Source organism: Malus domestica, chromosome 15 (genome assembly GCF_042453785.1).
Source record: "Malus domestica chromosome 15, GDT2T_hap1".
Lineage (NCBI taxonomy): Eukaryota > Viridiplantae > Streptophyta > Magnoliopsida > Rosales > Rosaceae > Malus > Malus domestica.
In genome coordinates, this window is record NC_091675.1 from 31,956,270 (window position 1) to 31,966,151 (window position 9,882).

General features: G+C 36.2%; 1 long non-coding RNA gene across 1 annotated transcript; it reads right to left on the reverse strand.

Annotated features, from left to right (window-relative positions):
- Nucleotides 1-382: 382 nt before the first annotated feature.
- On the reverse strand, nt 383-1,125 carry LOC114821652 (uncharacterized). Its single transcript, XR_003769335.2, has 2 exons — nt 730-1,125; nt 383-634 (listed from the first exon to the last, which is right to left on the reverse strand). It is a non-coding gene; the product is annotated as an uncharacterized lncRNA (long non-coding RNA).
- Nucleotides 1,126-9,882: the final 8,757 nt, after the last annotated feature.

Genomic DNA, 9,882 nt, shown 5'->3' on the forward strand with positions numbered 1-9,882 from the left:
AAAAAAAATACAAGAAAACAATTAGCATTAGACTTTTATTATATGTTTGTATATTGAAAAATTGCACGTTTTTTAGCCTTCGCCCCAGGCACCAAAAAAGTCAGGACTGAACATGATAGCTCATCAAGTAGAACTCCACTTTCTCGAGTATAAGTATGTAAACTAATTAGTATTAGACTTTTAGAGTTTAATTCTAAGGTTAATCCTAGTTTACTACCATGAAGTTTCTTGGTGGTCCAACTAGTCTGGTACCTAAAGTCGTCATAATTCTGAGACACTTTCATACATTCGTTAAGTTTTATGTTAGAACCTCCATTAATTGATGATATGACGCCACATGGATAATGACTAGGCGCCATGTGTCAATATGGGCCTACGTGAGTATTAATAATTAAAAATTATATATATGAAAAAAAATTTCTTTGCAAACCCAACATGTGATCCTCCAAGAACCAAACCAAGATTTTGAAATCCACCTACAATTCCAATTCCACCAAGAACGTCGAGTTGAAGAAGCTCAATCCCACATCAAAACCCTTAAATTCCACCAAACCCACATCAAATTCCAAATTTGCCAGCCCATGTCCTCCAACCTTGTGTTCCTCTCCTCCAGACTCCTCGTTGTCGTTGCCGCCTGAATTAAAACCACTGAGTTAGCAAAAATAATCAAAGAAATTAAAAAAAATGAAGAACTCCGAATCAAAATGGCATTATGAATAGAAATTGTACCCGAACCTAGGAGCAGTGGAGATCGGTCTCATTGTAGTGAGTGGTAAACTCTTCGACGAAGTAATGAGTCGGACTGAAATCGTTGTGTTCACGGAGGAGAAGCGATGCTTTGGAGTCGTCGAGGCCCAAACCGATGTCGAGGATCGCCCCCAATCCCAGGATGAGATCTTGAGGGATAGAAGAGGTTGAAATACCCCTTCATTTCCTGCAATCTTCTTCCTAAACTTCAAGATCTTGTTTTTGGGGATTAGGTTTTTTGCAACGGGTGGAGATGAAGAAGGTGGAAGAGAGAGAAAGAGGGGAGCGAATGGGTGGGTGTAGAGGAGAGAAGGGAGGGAGCGAATGGGTGGATGTAGAGAGGGAGCGGATGGGTGGATGCAGAGGAGAGAAGGGAGGGAGAAGGGAGAAGGGAGGCAGGGGTGGTGGGGTGAGTAAGAGGCGGATTGTGTTTGTAAGGATTTTTTTTTTTTTTTTGTTAATATTTTTTAGTTTTAATTTTTTTTAATATCCACGTGGACCCATATTGACACGTGTCGTCTAGTCATTGTCCACTTGGGTGTCATGTCATCAGTTAACGGAGGTTCTAATAGAAAACTTAACAGATGAATGAAAGTGTCTTAGAATTATGACTTTAGGTACTAGATTGGGACGAAAAAAACTTCAAGTACCAAATGTTGAAAACAAAAAAACTTCAAAGTAGTAAACTAAGATTAACCCTTAATTCTAATACTTTTATCATTTTTCTCCTTCGAAGATGTTAATTGCAGCCAATCTTATCATCATTACCCAGAGAAAGAATATATTTTTATTTTGAGGTTAAGAAATATTCCATTAATGATCAACAAAATGTACACAGAGACCGGCATGCGAAAACGACAGGGGCCTAAAAATACCAATCAAGTAAAATCATAGGAAAAGAAACTGGATAAAGAAAATGAGACTTTGCATGCCAAATTAACATGAAAAATGAAATTTTTTATATGTACCATTCGTGGAAACTCGTGTTAATTTACGCTGATCAAGTAGTTGTTAGTTTAGTATTCTTTTTTAATAGTGGAAAAGAATTCAAGTTTGAATCGACCAACCGTATCAGTAAAATGAAAAAGTAGTTAAGCTACGCTGGGTTGACACTTATTTTAGCTAGGTATCATTTCCTTTGTAAAAACAAAGATGAAAAAAAAAATGACTTATCGTTACTGATGGTCGGTCTTGATAAATTTTGAATTGGATTTCACTAGATGGCTTAATTTGTCCAACTCTTATCATGGTCTAGATAATATCACTGCTAGAGATAAGTAAAGACGTTTGTTAATGTTGGGATGTGATATATATGGATGGTGACAAAGGCAAAATGTGGAAAAGAAAAGCTCATTACATATATGTCGTAAGCTAATTAGTTAACCAAGAATCGGACGGACTTCTAGGTGACGTAAAAGGTTACTTTATTTGGTTTATCCATTTCCCTAATCATCTCTTTACCTGGCGTAGCTCAATTCGTCAAAATCTTTGCATAACTTGTTTTTTTTCTTCAAGAGAATCAATTAATATTACGCTCGAGTGATATTCTTTTTTACTTATAAGTTAAAGGTCTTATGTTTCATTCTCATTAATGACAATAAAAAATTATATTTTTGTTGAGTTTGCAGTCCGGACTTTATCTTCCTCCTCAAAGTATATTATCATTGTATCAAAAATTTCGTTTCCAAGAAGATTTTTTACCACAATTATGTGGTGGTGCCCACAACATCATCTATTATTAGATAAGTATGATTTAGTTTATAGGAACTCTTATTAGCATTTAAAAAATTTCATCTCGCACTTCTTACAAGTGTATTTTTATTTTTGATTATATAAAGTCTGAAGTATAAAATGAGATTTTTAGAATGTCAATAACAATTCACTAGTTTATGTGCTTATGTTATGTATATAATCACCAAAAACTCCATACAAAAGAAGAAGAAGATAAGAATGATTCTTTATAAGTGTAGGATGGCAAGGCCGGTAAGATTGATTCCCAAATATTGGAGTTAGACCTGACATTTGTGTCGTGTTTTTCGTGTTCGTGACATACCCGATATCTTAACGGGTCGTGTCTTAGAACACCCATTAAAGTAAATGGGTAATATGACTTGACCCGTTAAGGAAAATATATTTTAAATCAATAAATAATGAAAATGAAAAACATAATTTGACCCCCAAAAAATTGAAAACATAATACTAAATTTGTATATGTATATCACATTGTCACATAAATATTACTTCAAAACATAAAAACAACATTTGTCTTTTAAGTATTACATACCCAAAATAAGAGTCTAATGAAAAAACATTAGTACATTATTACAAAATACCAAGTGTTCAAGAATATGTAAAATGAAAGGAGTTGTGTTTCAAGGTTGATGAAACCTTGCATGTTTTTCACAATAAAACTCTTCAATTTTCAACAATCACAAGGGAAATGATATTGGTTTATTTTGAACTCCCTTAAAAATACTATTCATGAGGGTCTGTATGGTTTTAAAAATTCAAACAACGATGTACCCATCCTCAAAGCGTAGAGGATGCGATCATGAGCATTTGTTGTGAATTAATTATTATATTTTTTTAATGTGTTTGGTATTTTTAAATTGCATGATATTTTTATTTTTAGTTTGTTTGATAATTTTGTAATCTCACTCTTTGCCTATAGTATACTATAAAAATAAATAAAAATTTCAAATTTCCAATTTTTATAGAATAATAATACCATAATACATATTTTAATATGCAATATATACATATAAACTATGGCTAATTGTATTTTATAGTAAGTTTTTTTAAGTAGTTTAAAAAATTAAAATCATCAAAATAACTTTTTTCTTAACATGTCGAAATGGGTAACCCGCGTGTCATTTTGGTGTAAACCTGTTAAGGACATGTTATTAATAGGTTCTTATTGTGTGACCTAATAATGACCGAATTAATTATCGTGTTGACCCGAAACCCATTATTTTTTATCATTTATGTATCATATTAATGAGTCGCGTAAGAAATTGCCAGGTTTAACTGGAGTTCCAATTACTATAAGATAATGTCCATGTCTAAAGTAAACAATCGTAATTTGGAATGTTGACAAAAAAAAAAAAGAAAAAAAGAAATCTTCATTTGGAATGTTCAACTAGATATTGGAAAAGGCCAGAATCCTTTTATGTTGGATCAGGACGTATTTTATACCAAATCAATTCCCACATACGACCAATCTCAAAAACTAAAAGGGGCTTTTAGATCCAGGTCCAAAAATATAAATGGTTTTTAGGAATGAGTCAAGTTATCTAATTACATGTTTTTATTTCTTTTATACTCATTTTATATTTTTGTCTAAAAATATTAAAATCAATTAAAATATTCTAATATTATGCATTTTCCAACTCCAAAAAATATAATTAATATCTTATAACAAAAAAATAATATACTAACATAAATCTATATGTAAAACATTCTGCCCTAACTCAAGTAACAAATATATGAATGAATATTATACCTACAAGCAAGATATGAAACCTAACTAAAAGGTAGAAAAAACATAGATATCTACAAGCAAGACACATTAATCTTAGTTGATTATAAAAAATCTATCATATAAGTAGATAAATTAATTAACCTGTGATATAGGTTGACACACCTCGACCCGAAATGTCCACTAGGACTCCGTATCGAGCTGTGCTGACTAACACTTGAAAGGTGACGAAACCATAAAGTATGATGATGATGAATAAATTAAAACCCAAAAGTCCCAAAGTACTCGAGTGCGCGGTGAGCAGGTTTGGACCCATTTCACACGTGATATAGAGCATAGGTACAATAATTTAAAGTAAGATAATGGTTATGCCATTATAAGAAGACATATGTGCTTAAAAGAAACTCTGCTGCTAGAACCTGGAGGGGTGCAAAAATAGAAAATGTGAGTGAGTGAAACAAAACTTTTCAAACCAATTTCAATTACCAAAGGCAGTAGCCTCTCGCCGTAACACCTATATAATTTCCTAGAAAATAACAGACGTGACTATAACTCAAAACCATAACCAAAATAACAGTCTCACAGTTATGCTGTGTCAAATATCTCAACAAGAATAAGTAATCCATGTGAAATAAATCAATATGAAATGGTATGCCAGCCGGAGTCACCTCACGTGACCTGTATGACTTATCCATAGCTCATCACATATCTCATCACATATGCTAGCTCATAACATATATCATCACATATTTCATCACATATGCTAGCTCGTAAACATATTTCATCACATATGCTAGCTCGTAAACATAGTTCATCACATATGCTAGCTCATAACATATTTCATCACATATGCTAGCTCATAAGTCGGAAGTCACCTCTAATGACATGTACGACTTATCCATATCTCATCACATATGCTAGCTCATAAGTTGGGAGTCACCTCTAGTGACCGGTACAACTTATCCATATCTCATCACATATGCTAGCTCATAAGTCAAGAGTCACCTCTAGTGACATGTACGACTTATCCATATCTCATTAAGTATACCTGCACAAGAATCGGAACCACCTAAGGTGGTCTGTACGACAGGACTGGGTGTAAATAAATATGCTCAAGTGCTACGATCACATGAAGACTGTGCGAATAATCGCGGGTCATATACGAGTCGGAACCACCTATAGTGGTCTGTACGACAGGACTGTGCACCTACCTTTGATCCAAGATGAGTGTAAGGTGCGGGAGGTGACATCACGTGAAGGATTATGCACTGGCCACGGGCGGGAGCACTAACACCAGGGTGTAGGTTTATGAGCTCTAACTACGTCTAATATAATATGTACGACTCATGGGCAACTTGTACGACAAGGTCAGAGTTGCCTAAAGCATAAATGTAGTCCTGCCATAACTCCATCATTTCAATTAATACCATAAACTCACTTGAACTTACCTGCGTGTCTTGCATTCACCTTTGCACTTCAGAGCGTTCACCCTTAATTATGTGCTAGTAACATACATATGTATATACCAAGATGTAAATATGAAATTCAACCTTATCATAATATTTCCACACATATAAACATTTATGCAAATGGCATAAAATGCATAAGCTGTATTGCCCCACTCCCGAACTAATTACCTTTGGAAATAATTAACGGTAATAAGCCCAACTAAACCCTAGTTTAATTAACTATCATTACTAACTATTTTTCACTTCAATGTTATAATTCTTCATACATTGCTTTATAACCAACATTTAACCACAAAAACATAAGGTTAAATCTCACATTTTCCACCAATCTCTTTCACATTGCTCAATTCCCCAAACAAGCCTTTTGACTCAATTATTTAGTCTCATTTATTGTATGGTTGCATCTAACGTCTCGTTAGACTGCCTACGTACCCTAAACAAGGATCAAGCCAATCGTAGTTCACCGCAATTATTTGTAGGTAACATGCATAATTCAATTTAGAAGCATTTGTGGAACTATCAATTATATACATATGACAAAAAGAAAAAGACCCACTTACCTGGAATCCACACTATGATTCTCTAGCACGCATATCCAGGCATCCCGAACATTGGTGTTTATGATCAATTATAGAATCACATCTCAGAACTCTTATCAATAGAATACGTAATTCACATAAAGCACATCCTCAAGGACCTTCTAAAATAGTTTGAGACCCATTGACCACAAGTTAACCGTCGATCAAAGAACGACGGTAGGTCTACAACCCTGTATAACTCGATCTGGAAGATCCGCAAATCAGATTTCCAATCCACAACCTCCATAGATACAAATTATGCTTCTAGAATAACATACTAAAATTTCATTACGATCCAACGGTCGGATATCCGCCAATTGCCCAACACCAAGTGGCAGTTAACATTGATTTTACGAACTTGCAAATCCAATTCGGGAGGATTCGTACGTCGGATTCCCGATCCATAAATTCCTATGATCCTTAAGTATTACATATTATAATGTATCCAATTTTGGTGACGATCCAACAGTCAAATCGTCAATTCAAATTTTGGCCAAACCATAACAAAATTTGATTCAAATGATCGACCTATGACATTCGGATATCAAAACTGAATTCAGGGCATTTAATTTAGCTTAAAAGTAGCATCGAAGGTCTCCTGGCCACGCGCCGCCGCACGTACCGCCACATGTGGAGGTCGGCCAAAATTCAACTATTTCCAAAAATTAGCAAAATTTATAAGAAAGAAGATCTCAATGAGTAGAGTAACTTTCATACCCGTGACCAAGGTCAATTTGGCTGGTAAGAGCTTCAATTTTACATAAATTTGTTGGAAATCTTAAAGATGGGTGTTCTTGAATTGTTGCCTTCGGTGCTCCGCCGCCCCTACCATTGGTTGGGCTTTGTTCCAGACCTCAAGGGAAGTTTAGTGGTGGTGGTAATTGTAGGAAATTGTTCAAATTTGAGTGATTCGAACACAAAACCGCCGCAGCCCACCTTGCGGGTTCACCTATTTTCAAGGCCAAAACCCTTGATTTTTTAGGTGTAATAGGAAGAGGGAAGGTCATCGGGAGGTTTCCAATTGGTTACTTGAAGAAATTTACCAGGAAAAGCCGTCAAAGGGATGAATTTGGGTTGCCAGAGTCCATGGGTCGTACATACCCAATTCCTTTTCCTTTCTCTTCTCCTCTCATTTCCCGCATTTCTTTTCCCTCCCATTGGTCCTTCACTTCTCTCCTCTTCCTAATTGGGCAGCAGCCCTTCTTTCCACCTCATCCCTCCATCTCTCCCCGTTCATTTTCTTTTTCTTCCCCTTTTCCGTCACATACACACACACTTAAACACACATACACACACACACACACGTCCTCCCCTTTTAGCATACATTAATATAATATAAATAGAATAGTTATTTCTTTAAAATACTTTTGGTTCGTAATTTCAATTTCACTTATGCTTGCGCTTACTCGTTCATATCGTCGAGTACTTTAGGAATACGCTAAAAGAATATTTAGTACGTCTCAGTATACATTGGTCAATGAAAGTCAACAACTTCACCTCTAGGGCATTTTTGTAAATTCACACTTTTAAAATTATAAAAATCATAATTTTTAGGGACAAGCTGTCACAATCACATCCCTGGCCGGGTCCTCATCGCATCTTGGGCTCGACTCCACCGTAGCACGATATTGTTCGCTTTGGGCCCCGACCATGCTTTCACGGTTTTATTTCTGGGAACTCACTCAAGCAGAACTTCCCAGTGGGTCACCTATCATAGGAATGCTCTTGCCCTCTTTCTCGCTTAACTTTGGAGTTCCTATGGAACCCGAAGCCAAAGAGCTCCCAAAAAACCTCGTGCTAGGTAGAGATGAGAATATACATATAAGGCTTACAGGATCTACTCCCCTGGGCGATGTGGGATGTTACAATCCGCTCCCCTTAGGGGCCAGACGTCCTTGTTGGCACACTTTCGACAAGGGATTGGCTCTGATACCAAATTGTCAAATCCCGGCCTGGGCCGTCACCACATCTCGGGCTTGACTCCATCGTAGCACAATATTGTCCGCTTTGAGCCCCGACCACGCTCTTACGGTTTTGTTTCTGGGAACTTATGCAAGTAAAACTTCCCAATAGGTCACCCATCCTGGGAATGCTCTAGCCATTTTCTCGCTTAACTTCGAAGTTCCTACGGAACCCGAAGCCAGTAAGCTCCCAAAAGGCCTCGTGCTAGGTAGAGATGAGAATATACATATAAGGTTTACAGGATCCACTCATTTGGGCGATGTGGGATGTTACAATCCACCCCCTTAGGGGCTTGACGTCCTCATCGGCACACTTCTGACCAGGGATTGGCTTTGATACCAAATTGTCACATCCCAGCCCGGGCCGTCACCACATCTCGGGCTTGACTCCACCGTAGCACGATATTGTCCGCTTTGGGCCTCAATCACGCCCTCACGGTTTTGTTTCTGGGAACTCACGCAAGTAGAACTACCTAGCGGGTCACCCATTATGGGAATACTCTGGCCCCTTTCTCGCTTAACTTCAGAGTTCCTACGGAACCCAAAGCTAGTGAGCTCCCAAAAGGCTTCGTGCTAGGTAGAGATGAGAATATACATATAAGGTTTATATGATTCACTCCCCTAGGCGATGTGGGATGTTACATAGGTTGATTATAAAAATTAAAAAATAAAATCTATAAATGAGGTTTAAAGCAAGAGGAAAAACAAAAAAGAACAAAAAATAAATAAAAAGAAATAATCAAAGAGATAATTAGGAAGAAATTTGATTTTTATAATAAATCTTATCGTTAAAGAGATAATTATTGATAATTAAAATAATTAAATTTAAGGAATTGGACTTATTTTAATAAATTGGACTATTCCTACTATTGGCTAAAAAAATTGGACTTATATCAAGTTTCCCCGAACTAGGGCTAAAATAAAATAAAGACTTTTTTATTTTTTTTTTTAATTTCGATCGGTCCCTAATTAACTAAAATTTTGTATAGAAAATTTTATTAATTTTATTAATTTAAATACTTTGACCAATGATAGGAGCATATTTATGCGACTTAATTGGCTTGTTCTTGTGCGTTTACGTTGTGTTTCTTTAGTTATTTTAGTGTTTAAAGCCATTTTCATTTGTTTGTAGGTCTTAATAACAACATTGGCAAGAAAAGTGCATTTTGGTGCATGTTGGATCAATATTGAGCTCAAATGGATTGCATGCATGAGGATGGACGTTTTGGGCATATGTGTGTGCAAGTGTGTGTGTGTAATTGCAAGGATAAACAATGACAACTCATACACATGCAAAGAAGCCCACATGCAAAGTGAAAGACTCTAAGTACAAAGTATGCAAGAAGATGCATTTTGGAGGCCTTTGGAGCATGTTTCGGGCTTGGAATGGATAGCAAATGCATGGGCCAAAGTGGATGGACGAATTTGAGAACTAAAGAGGCCAAGAATGTGAAGAATTAGTGTCCAAAAGATAAAGAATTCAGCCCAAAAATTTGTCACTCCAAGTTGCACACTCCTTGCCATGCAAAACACATAGAATTCCCTTTGGATTCCCATGCCATGCTTGATCACTATTGTCCCCTACATAATTTCTGATTTCATGCTTTAATTCATTTAATTATTTCACTCAATTGCTTGATACCTCTTGT